Source organism: Mastomys coucha, unplaced genomic scaffold (assembly GCF_008632895.1).
Source record: "Mastomys coucha isolate ucsf_1 unplaced genomic scaffold, UCSF_Mcou_1 pScaffold17, whole genome shotgun sequence".
NCBI lineage: Eukaryota > Metazoa > Chordata > Mammalia > Rodentia > Muridae > Mastomys > Mastomys coucha.
Genome location: NW_022196899.1, coordinates 27,438,973 through 27,450,733, shown reverse-complemented (window position 1 = coordinate 27,450,733; position 11,761 = coordinate 27,438,973). Strand labels below are relative to the sequence as shown.

At 38.0% G+C, this 11,761-nt stretch overlaps 1 pseudogene; it reads right to left on the bottom strand.

Moving 5' to 3' along the window:
• Positions 1-10,110: 10,110 nt before the first annotated feature.
• LOC116094787 lies at positions 10,111-11,420 on the bottom strand (annotated as a pseudogene).
• Positions 11,421-11,761: the final 341 nt, after the last annotated feature.

The following is an 11,761-nucleotide window of genomic DNA, read 5'->3' as shown; positions in this document are numbered from 1 at the left end:
AAAAACAGGGTATTAAAATTCAAGGTGGCTGAGCAATCACAACTCTCATCTAATTTTTTAACCTTCCACATGGACAGGTATAATTTTGGCCACCCTATTTTCTCCCAACTCCTTATTCCAGAAAACTCTCTCCTACCGTTGCTTTTCCTTCTAATTCCATTTCCCAGGTAACCCTCTCTTTAACGTTGGCGCTGGTAGCCAACAAACAATAAATAACAATTTACATACAATACAATGAAGAAGAAAGAATAGAACAAAATAAACCTTGGTCATCATGCTAGGCAAATGATGTGCCACTATAGAGACACTTAGGCCATTGTCTAATGTCCATGGCATTTATGTTAGTCAAAGTTATTGAGGGGAACAGAATTGATAGAATGAATCTTTCTCTATTTGTATATCCTTACATTATCTATCTACCTCTCTCTCTCTCTCTTTCTCTCTCTCTCTCTCTCTCTCTCTCTCTTTCCACCTAGGATATATTACAGTAGCTTACAGTCTGAAAAGCCTTTCAGTCTGAAAAGGGCCATCTACCAATAGAAGGTTCAAGAATACAGTTCAGTCCATGAGGCTCAATGTCTCAACTGATTTTTAGTATAGGCCAGAACCTAAAGAAGTAGGTTCTGATGCTAGTAAAGGAATGGATTTGCCACTCAGAGTGAAGGTAATTAGGGAAAAGCAAAGAGCCCCCTTCTTCCATGTTCCTTATACTGACTGTCAGTAGAAGGTATAGCCCAGTATGAAAGATCTTCCTACTTTAGAAATGTCCAGATTAAAGATAGTTTTTCCTACTTCAAATGATTTAATTAAGAAAAGTGCCCCTTGGTATATCCAGCCTCTTGAATTTGAGTTAATTCTAGATGTAGTCAAGTTAACACCAAGCATAGCCATCTTAGCATGACACTTTCCTGAGATTGATAGAATTTATGGGGCAGAAGATGAAAAAGAAAAGAGTCAAGCAGGTAACTCCAGAAATTTGCATATATGTCCTTTTGAGTACTTGACTTAGTGTTAAACTCTGCTTATCTGGAATGCACAAGCACAGAAAAGAACGATGACCAGGGAAAGAACAATTACACGGAAGTTGTAAGTTGACTATCAAAGTTTCATAGGATTTGAGTTCTGTGTGCATAATATAGAAAGGTAAGATCTTACTGCATACTCAGGCAATTGGTTCCAGGACTTTAAAACTCTATATCCTTAGTTTTAGTTCTAAGTAGAAGGGCAAGTTTAACACTGTAGTATCCTATAGCCTGTTAACAAAGCTGCAAAAATGTTTTAGATTGACTGAGTTAATCTTCAGGTAAATAAATTTCATGCCAGAACAAAACTCAACTCTTTTAATGGATCATATAAAAGCCACTCCGAAGTGCAATTTACTATGCCCAACAGTTATAAAAGAAAATGAAGCATAAAGTATGACCTATAGCAGATGAAAATCCCACTAACAGCCTACCTTTGAAACAGTAGATGATATCATAGACTTAACAGAGAAGGACTTATATAGCAGACATTACAAATGACATATAAAGATCAAGGGAGGAATGCTATTATTTGGAATTGAAGTATCCCTCCCCCCAAAGTTCATGTTTTGAAAACTTGGTCCCCAAATGGTGGCACTGATAAGAGGTGATTGAATCAGAGGCAAATAGTTTCATCAGTGGTTAATTCATGAGCATATCTAATTCTGTTAGTCTCAGCCAGGATGAGAATACCCTAGGGAAGGTGGCAGATGATCAGAAGGAAATGCTGCTCATCTCAGACTGTTAGCACAGTACAGAAATGTAATATCTAGTCCACTTTCCACTGGCCACCTTGTTAATAACTTCTTTGATATTGTTCTACTGACTTGATGGTTTGCTCACCTTAGATCCAAATTAATGGAACCAGAAGATTCCAGACTAAACAGCCTAAAACCGAGGCAGAATAAATCTTTCCTTCTAAATAGTTTTACCACAGTGAAAACATGTTACTAGTTCAAATGAAAGTGGGAATAAAGAAAGAGAGCTTTGACATTTTGTTATATTTGCTTCTTCCTTGGGGTGGATCTTAGTACAAGAACAGGAAGTGGGTGCAGTTTAATTTCACCTCCCCCTAGTACACTAGTGGGTTCATTCTTTGTTCTACCTTTACTCTCTGAGATTCTGATACACTGGCCTGAGGTTCACTATATTGGAGTAATTTAGAGTGGACCAAAGAATGCTGGATATGGAGTTTTAACACCTATGTGCCTGATGACAACTCTAGGAATTTTTTGGTTTAGGCATTATTTATATAAAAAGAATTAAAAATTTCTGAAAGAAAAGGCATGCACTCAATCAACGAGAGGTCAGCAGACATGGAGGAAGTTCACTAGCAAGAGTGAGACGACTCTAAGGAAGATGGCAGATGATCAGAAGTAGATGCTGCCACATCTCAGATTGTTAACACAGAATGGAAATATACATATTAGGATACCAGTTTCAAAGGAAGGGACAAGTAAAGAACAAAAGTGGACAACTCTTCCACACATGTGTTACTATTGGAATTATTTAAGTCTCTGGATAGCAGTAACCAGCAAAAGGAGACAAATCTGTCTAGATACTGAATCTTGATCATGGTGCATCTCAGCTGCAGAAGATTATCTCTTGCTCCCCAGTCACTATTTTAAGCATGGAACTTCATATTCATTACCTGATAATTTCAGAGACGTGCTTATTTTTATAGAGAAAAATGCTTGAAACAGCCTGCAAACCTATGTGAAGCTAATGAACTTCGTGTAGCTGAGCTTTTTGAAAACTAATATGTAGGTACATTATTGAGAGTAATAGTGAAAAAAAGAAGTGCAGTAGACAGCTAAAAATAAATGGTCTTCTCTATAATTGTAGAGGAGATATGATGATGAAGAACTTTGTATACCTCACTTTGTACTATCAGCAAATACACAGGTGCAATGCAAATTTCCATTCCTCCTGTCAATGTAATTGAAAACCTACCTGGTTAAAGCTTCCCTGGTCTAAATATCAGGTGACTAAGGGAAAGTACATAGTCAGGCAGGACCCTAACTGTGTCTTGTTACTCAGTTCCTATGCAAGGATTGTACGTTCATGTCTTGCCTTTGGTTAAAATGAAGAGAAGTATGTATTTATCATCTCAGCACAGCAGCTAACAGTTAATCCAGGAAGTAGACTCTCATTTCTTCAAGATTTGACTTGAAATGCTATTTAGTTTCTGGTCACATGAACTTTGTTAGCTCATAGATAGTAATATAACCTGGGATATTTCAATTTTAAAATTTATTTTATTTATGTAATTTTTAGGTAGCAAGCAAAATAATGGGTTTAATTATGTTTTAATAAGACACATACTATTTATTTTATATGTCCTCTCCTTTATTGCCTTCTATCTCTCTTTATTTAGCATATGAAGAAGAAAATACAATATTTGTTTTTAATCCTTGAGATGATTTATTGTTTCTTATTTCCCCCTGCAGAGGTTTGAATGAGAATGTCCCCTTCTTAGGCTCATATGTTTAAATACTTGGTGCCCAGTTGGTGGGACTATTTGAGAAGAATTAGAAGGTGTGGTCTTGTTGGAGGAGGTATGTTACCAAGGGTGGGCTTTGTGACTTCACAATCCCTTGACATTCTCTATTTTTCTCCTACTTGGTAAATCGAGGTGTGAGCTTTCAGCTGTAGTTCCAACACCATGCCTGCCTACTGGCCTGCTGCCATGCTTCGCTCCATGAAATGGTCATCAACTCTAACTCTCTGAAATAGGAAACCACAAATTAAATGCCTTGGTTATGGTGTTTTACAACAGCAGTAGCAGTGTAACTAAGACACCACTCTATTACCTCTCCTTTTAGACACTTTCTTTCTTCCTCCTAAGTATAGTCATACCTGTGGTTTCATGTCATATGCCCCTGCACTCGTGTGTGTGTGTGTGTGTGTCTATGAATTACAAGCTTGCACCACATACCCAACATTAAAAAATACAATTTTCACTTAAGTAAAAAATAATACTGTGTTTGCCTTTACAAGTCTGGCATATTTTGCTTAATCTGATAATTTCCAATTGTCTGCATGTTTCTGGAAATGACATAATATTATTCATCTTTATATACATATACATATATTCCATATACATAGGTATATATGTGTTACATTTTCTTTTCTTTTTTTGTTCTTTTAAAGTTTCATTGCATTATGAGAAAAGTTACATGATTTCAATTTATCTGAATTTGTTAACATTTAAAAACATATTTTAAGTAAATAGAATTAAATCACATTATTTTCCTTTTGTACCCCAACTCCTCCCCATTCAATACCTACAATATCTTTTTTTGTCATATTCTTTAAAATTTATAAAATATAACAATAAAAATGAGTATTATAAAAGTTGCTTGATATAAAACAATTTAACAGTCTTATATAGATGCTTGTCTAAGACAATACTGAAAATACATACATTTTTCTCAGTATAAATTTAAATAACTCCAAACATATTAACTGTATATTTCAAAATAATACATCACTATTAATATTTTCTTAAATGAACATAAATATATAAAGTGTTTTTATGTGTTTGTTTGTTTTAAATTTAGTAGAGCTTAAAATCTTGGCTCTTTCTGTGGTAACTTGATACAAGAGTTACAAATGTCAAGCAAAGCATTCATTCTTTCTCTTTGTTGTTCTCTTACAAAACCCCTCCTAATTTAATTGTCTACATTTCTTTTGGGTATATTAATACTTTTAAAATATGTAAGCTGTTATGAAAACCATTATAGAGTATAAAAACATGAAATAAACAATACTACTAATAGAGAGGTTGAGATAGGATAAGCAAGATCTCAAGACCCTTATGTTGTACACAGCAAGACACTGTCATGAACAAACAAGCTGAAAGTGTATATGGATTGTACAATATTGGACCTATTTCTCCAATTACCAAATTAGAGAGATCATTGGATGAGAGTCAATAAATTTCTAATTCCTCATATTTTTGGATTTCAATCTATTAGGATATGTTAGTAATATTAATTTTTGTATTAAGATATTAAGAAAAAGTAATTGTTACTTCCTTTTGTTTTTGTTGTAAGAGGTGGAATTAGGTTTGTATTGAAAGATTACTTTCTTGCTTCTTCTAGGGTGTAGTTTTGCTCCTTATGTTGATGTTTTCCATCTGTTATCTTTTGTAGGGCTGGATTTGTGGAAAGATATTGTGTAAATTTTGTTTTGTCATGGAATATTTTGTTTTCTCCATCTATGGTAATTGAGAGTTTTGCTTAGTAGCCTGGACTGGCATTTGTGTTCTTATAGGGTCTGTATGACATCTGCCCAGGATCTTCTAGCTTTCATAGTCTCTGTTGAGAGGTCTGCTATAATTCTGATAGGTCTGCCTTTATATGTTACTTGATCTTTTTCCCTTACAGTTTTTAAGATTCTTTCTTTGTTTAGTGCATTTGGTGTTTTTATTTATTATGTGACAGGGGGAATTTCTTTTCTGGTCCAGTCTATTTGGAGTTCTATAGGCTTCTTGTATGTTCATGGGCATCTCTTTCTTTAGGTTAGGGAAGTTTTCTTCTGTAATTTTGTTGAAGGTATATACTGGCCCATTACATTGGGGATCTTCACTCTCTTCTGTACCTATTATCCGTAGGTATAGAATCTCCTCATTGCGTCCTGGATTTCCTGGATGTTTTGGGTTAGGAGTTTTTTGCTTTTTGCATTTTCTTTGACTGTTGTGTCAATGTTTTCTATGGTGTCTTCTACCCCTGAGATTCTCTTTTCTATCTCTTGTATTCTGTTGGTGATGCTTGCATCTATGACTCCTGATTTCTTTTCTAGGTTTTCTACCTCCAGGGTTATTTCTCTTTCTGATTTCTTTATTGTTTCTATTCCCATTTTTAGATTCTGGATGGTTTTGCTCATTTCCTTCACCTTTTTGATTGTGTTTTCCTATAGTTCTTTAAGGGATTTTTGTGTTTCCTCTTGAAGGGCTTCTAGCTATTTACCTGTGTTCTCCTGTATTTCTTTGAGGGTGCTATTTCTTTCTTAAAGTCCTGTATCATCATCATGAGAAGTGATTTTGTATCTGAATCTTGCTTTTCCAGCGTGATGGTGTGTCTAGGACTTGCAGTGGTGGGAGTATTGGGTTCTGATGATGCCAAGTAACCTTGCTTTGTGTTGCTTATATTCTTATGCTTGCCCTGCACCATCTGGTTATCTATAGTGCTACCTGCCTTTGCTAAATCTGACTGGAACCTGTCCTTCCTTTGATCCTGATTGTGTCAGAACTCCTCAGAGTCAAGCTGTCTCTGTGATCCTGTGATTCTGAGATCCTGTGACTCTGGGCTTGTTAGAACACCTGGGAGTGGAGCTTCCTCTGGGTGTTTTGGGAATGACTGCAGAGTTTGTGCCCAAGGCCTTTGTTCAGGGCATTGGCTGTCCTAGATAGACCAGTAGCAATCTGAGCCACTGGGCTGGCAGAGTTTCTGTGTGCCTTCGTTCTGCTGGTGTTGGGACAGATGTTGTGTCCTCCTCACCTTTGATCCTGGGTGTGTTAGAGTGCCTGGGAGTGGAGCTTCCTCTGGGTGTTGTGGGACTGGAAGGAATCTGAGCTACTGGGCCTGCAGAGTTCCTGGGTTCCTGGTCCCATTGGTCCCAGTTACTCCTGGTGTTGGGACAGATGTTGTGTCCTCTTCACTTCTGATCCTAGGTATGTTAGAGTGCTTGGGAGTGGAGTTTCCTCTGGGTGTTGTCATGTTACATTTTCTTTATCCATTCATCTACTGATGAACATCTAGGCTGGTTCCAAATCTTTGCTTTTGTGAATAGATTAGCAATAAACTTGGACATGCTGGTATCCCTGTGATATGCAGGGTATTGAGAAATCATCCTGGATCTGAGCTGAAAGATTTTGTACTTGTAAACTGGCTTTTCCTGTATTGTGAAGTGCTATGCAAGCTGCATGGATTGGGGGTGGGAGCTCACAAACTATAGCAATGACCTTCATGGGAGGTGTGGCTGTTAATGTAGCTAGGTATTAAGGTAGTGGCAATGGAGGTAGCCATTCTATGACTGGACTTGAGGCTCAATCCACAGAAAGGAACTTATATATAGGACTGCAAATTTTGTTATGAACTTATCTTCGTGCAGAGTAAAAGAGTAGTAGAATAGATTCCCTCTTTTGCATGTGGATATATAATTTTCCTAGAATCAATTGTCAAAGAAGCTATCTTTTTTGCAATTGTATTTTGGTACTTCTGTCTAAAATCAAGTTTCATGTGTTTTTTGTTTGTTTGTTTGTTTATTATTCTCTCACACAGTACATCCTGACCATAGATTCTCTTCCCTCCACTCTTCCTAGGTCTCCCATCAACTTTGCCTCTTCCCCAGATCCACTCCTTCTCCATTTCCTTTCAGAAAACAGATCTTTCAGGGATATCAACTTACTATGGAGACCAAGATACAATCCCTTGCCTAAGGCTGGGCAATGCAAAGGGTCCCAATGGAAGAGAAGGGTCCCAAGAACAGACAAAAGAGTCAGACACCCCCATTCCCACTGTTAGCAGCCCCACAAAAACACCAAGCTAACATCTTTTGTTCTTGTTCTCTTCCCTAGGTTTTCCATCTCCTGGATTCCATCAGTTTGTGTTTTCTTTCTTGCTTCTATTTCCATTTTCAGGTCTTGGAAAGTTTTATTTATTTCCTTCACCTGTTTAATTGTATTTTCCTGTGTTTATTTAAGGGATTTATCTGTTTCCTCTGTAAAGGAAAGGCCTCTACCTTGTTTGGTAGTATTTGATTGTATTTTTCTGTATTTCTTTAAGTTCCTCTTTAACAGCCTCTGTCTTCTTCATAAGCTTGGATTAAAGTTGTTGTTGTCTTTTGCTTTTAGTAGCTTTGGTTGCATTAGGATATCCAGGGCTTGCTGTAGTAGGATAGCTGGGCCCTGGCTTTTGTTGATGGTGTTCTCATGCTGGTCTTTAGTTGCTTGGTTGTCCTTGGATATTCCTCTTGTAGTAGGTATTGGGAGGGGGACCTAACTTCAGTGTTCTGGTGCAGCTGGGCCTCTGGTGGGTAGCCTTGGGATGGACAAAGGGACTCAGTGGTAAGTGCAAGTCTCCCATCAGCTGAGTATGCTCCTGGGGACACAGTGGGCAGGAAGTTTAGGGCATGAAGGCAGATGGAGTGGTGGCAGTACAATGGAGCTGTGGGGGTGGCAGCATGCTACTCTGGGTAGTTGGTCATGCCCCATAGGATTCAGTAGGTAGGGGAATGAATGAGTGTAGGGAAGGGATCTAAGTTGTATGTTTCTATTTCAGCAGGTCTGATGAAAGCAGGCAAAGAGAGGTGGTGGGAGTATGGAATTCTGGAGGGACTGCTTGTCCTTTATTTAACAGCTCATATCCAGTTACACATGAGTATGTACCATGTTTGTCTTTCTAGGTTTGGGTTATCTCACTCAGGAAGATTTTTTTCTAGTATCATCCATTTGGCTGCAAACTTAATGATGATATTTTCTTTTAAACAGTGGAGTAATATGCCACTGTGTAAATATACTTCATTTTCTTTATCCAATCTTTGGTTGAGGGACATTTAGGTTGTTTCTAGTTTTTGGACATTATAAATAAAGCCGCAGCGAACATAGTTGATCAAGTGTCTTTGAAATATGATAGTGTTTTGGATATATGCCCAAGAGTTGTATACTGGAATGGAGGTAGATTCCTGATTTTCTGAGGAACTACTATATTGATTTTCATAGTGGTTGTATGAATTTGCATTCCAAACAGCAAAAATAAACCCGCCTTGCTCCACATCCTTGCCATCATGAGCTGTCACTTGTGTTATTAATCTTAGCCATTCTGACAGGTGCAACATGGAATCTCAAAGTAGTTTTGATTTACATTTTTCTGTTGGAAAAGGAAGTTGAGAATATTTCTTTAAGTGTTTCTCAGTCATTTGAGATTCCTCTTTTGAAATTCTCTGTTTAGATTTGTACTCCTCTTTTTTTTTTTTTTCAAGGGAGGGTTTCTCTGTATATCCCTATCTGTCCTGGAACTCACTCTGTAAACCAGGCTGGCCTCGAACTTAGAAATCTGCCTGCCTCTGCTTCCCAAGTGGTGGGATTAAAGGCATGCGCCACCACTGCCTGGCTGATTTGTATTCCATTTTAAACTTGGATTTTTTTTATATCTAGTATCTTGAGTTTTTTTAAATATATATTTTAGATATTAGCCTTCTATTGTATATGGGGTTAGTGAAAATCTTTTCCTATTCTTTAGGCTTTCATTTTATCCTATTGATGGTGTTCTTTGCCTTCCAGAAGTTTTTCAGTTTCATAAAGTCCCATTTATTAATTGTTAATCTTAAGAGGCTTGTACTATTAGTGTTCTGTTCAGGAAGTTGTCTCCTGTGCCAATGTGTTCAAGACTATTTCTCACTTTCTCTTCTATCAGATTCAGTGTATCCCGTTTCATGTTTAGGTATTTGAAACACTTGGACTTGGGTCTTGTGTGGAGTGATAGATATGTGTCTAATTCATTCTTCTACATGCTGGCATCCACTTAGATGAGCACCATTTGTTGAAGATGCTTTCTTTTTTCCATTGCACAATTTTAGCTTCTTTATCAAAAATCAGGTGTGTGGATTTATGTCTGGGACTTCAGTTCAATTCCAATGCTCAACTGAGTGACTATTTTTATGTCAATACCATGTGGCTGGCTTTTATTACTATGGTTTTATAGTACAATTTTATACTGGGCATGATGGCACACTTAGCAGTTCATTTATTTTTCAGGATTGTATCATCTGTCCTAGGTTTTTTGTTTGTTTGCTTTTTTTCCATATGAAGTTGAGAATTGTTTTTTCAGGGTTTGTAAAGAATCATATCAGAATTTTAATTGGGGATTCTCCCTCTCTCTTTCTCTCTCTCTCTCTTTTTTAAATTGAAAGCAAACCAGGACAATCCTTTATTGGGAGTAGAGAGCAGCGTGGCACAATGACCAACAACAGATGGAGACAGCCTGCACAGCATCCTCCACCATGCAGGCTTTCTACTAGCAAAAATTAATTGGAAATGGATTCCCTGGAGAAGCTTCCCATCCCTGAAGATGACTATGGGTCACTAGAGATACAACCCCTTAGGGGTTGCCTTCTTGTTTTTTATAAAGAACATTCTTTTTAGATTTTTGAAGTCTTCATTTGTTACTTTTATTCTACGTTCCTGCAAGGTCATCAAGCCAGCTTCTGTACAGATTGCCTTATGTCAGCCCCAGAGAGGTCATCCTTTGCCATGATCAAGTCATCCAAGGTTACATCATCAGCCAGTGTCATCCTGCTTCTGTGACGCTGAAAGATACACTTTTTGGTCTTTTCATCAGGCAGGGCGAACTCGATCTTTCTGTCAATGCAGCCTGGTCTGATAAGTACTGGATCCAAAGTTTCTATTCGGTTTGTGACCATGATAACTTTTACATCTCTCCTCAAATCAAATCCATCCAACTGGTTCAACAGTTCCAACAGTGTTCATTGAATTTCTCTCTCACCTCCAGAGTTTGAATCTTTTGGTACCAATGGCGTCGATTTCATCAGTGAATACAATGGATGGTGCGTACTCTTCAGCAACCTGGAAGAGCTCCTGAATGAGTTTGGGCCGGTCAAGTAGGTACTTCTGAATAAGCTCTGAGCCGACCACTTGCAAGAAAGTGGCTGAAATCTGGTTTGCTACTGCTTTAGCCAATAGAGTTTTACCTGTTCCTGGCATACTGTAGAGAATGACCCCTTAGGGGGCTTTATCTTCATCTCTTCATATTACTCAGGGTGGGTAAGAAGAAGCTCCACAGACTCCTTAATTTCCTGGATCTGGTGTCCAGTCCCCCAATATCTGCGTAAGTTTCCTGGGGGGCCTTTTCCACATTCATCACCGTGACCAGGGGATTGGTGTCATCCATTAGCACCCCTATCACAGCATACACCTTGTGGCTGAGCAGGAATGAACAGCCTGGTGCCAGCGTATCCTTGTCTACAAATGATAGGATGCTGACGTAGTGTTCTGAGTCCACAATGTGGACACAATGGCGTGATTATCATCAATGATCTCTTCTAAGGTTCCTACAGACATGAGTCCCCATGAGATTATCCACTTTTGATCTTTCCTCCTTTTGCTTTTCTTCTAATGGTTTCTTCTGTTCCTGATTTCTAATGAATTCTTCCTCCATGAGAAGATGGTCTTTTATTCTCTCTAGCTTCAGTAATTTCAGGCGTCTCTGAGTGTGAGGTGTTACCAGTGGCAGTTTGCTGGCGGCATCTGGTCCCTTCATTTTCTTCTTCTTTTTCCCCACTCTAGTTGGGACAGGAGGTCCATTTTTTTCCTTTATACTTGTCATCCTTCTTGCCACCCCCAGGACCATGGCCACTACTATGACTTTGACCCATTTTCCTTCAATCGTCCAAGTCGCAACCACCCTTAATTGGGGATTGCATTGAATCTGTAGATTTCTTTTGATAGGATGGACATGTTTACTATGTTGATCCTTCTGATCCATGAGCATGGGAGACCTTTCAATCTTCTGATATCTTCTTCAGTCTCCTTCTTCAAATTCTTGAAATTTTTATCATACAAGTTTTTCATTTGTTTGTTAGAGTTACCTCAAGATATTTTATATTATTTGTGGCTATTGTGAAAGGTGTTTTTCTCATTTCTTTCTCTGTCCATTTGTGTAGAAAGAATATCTGTTTGTATGGATGTGGCACCTGTCAATATTAAATCTGGTAGC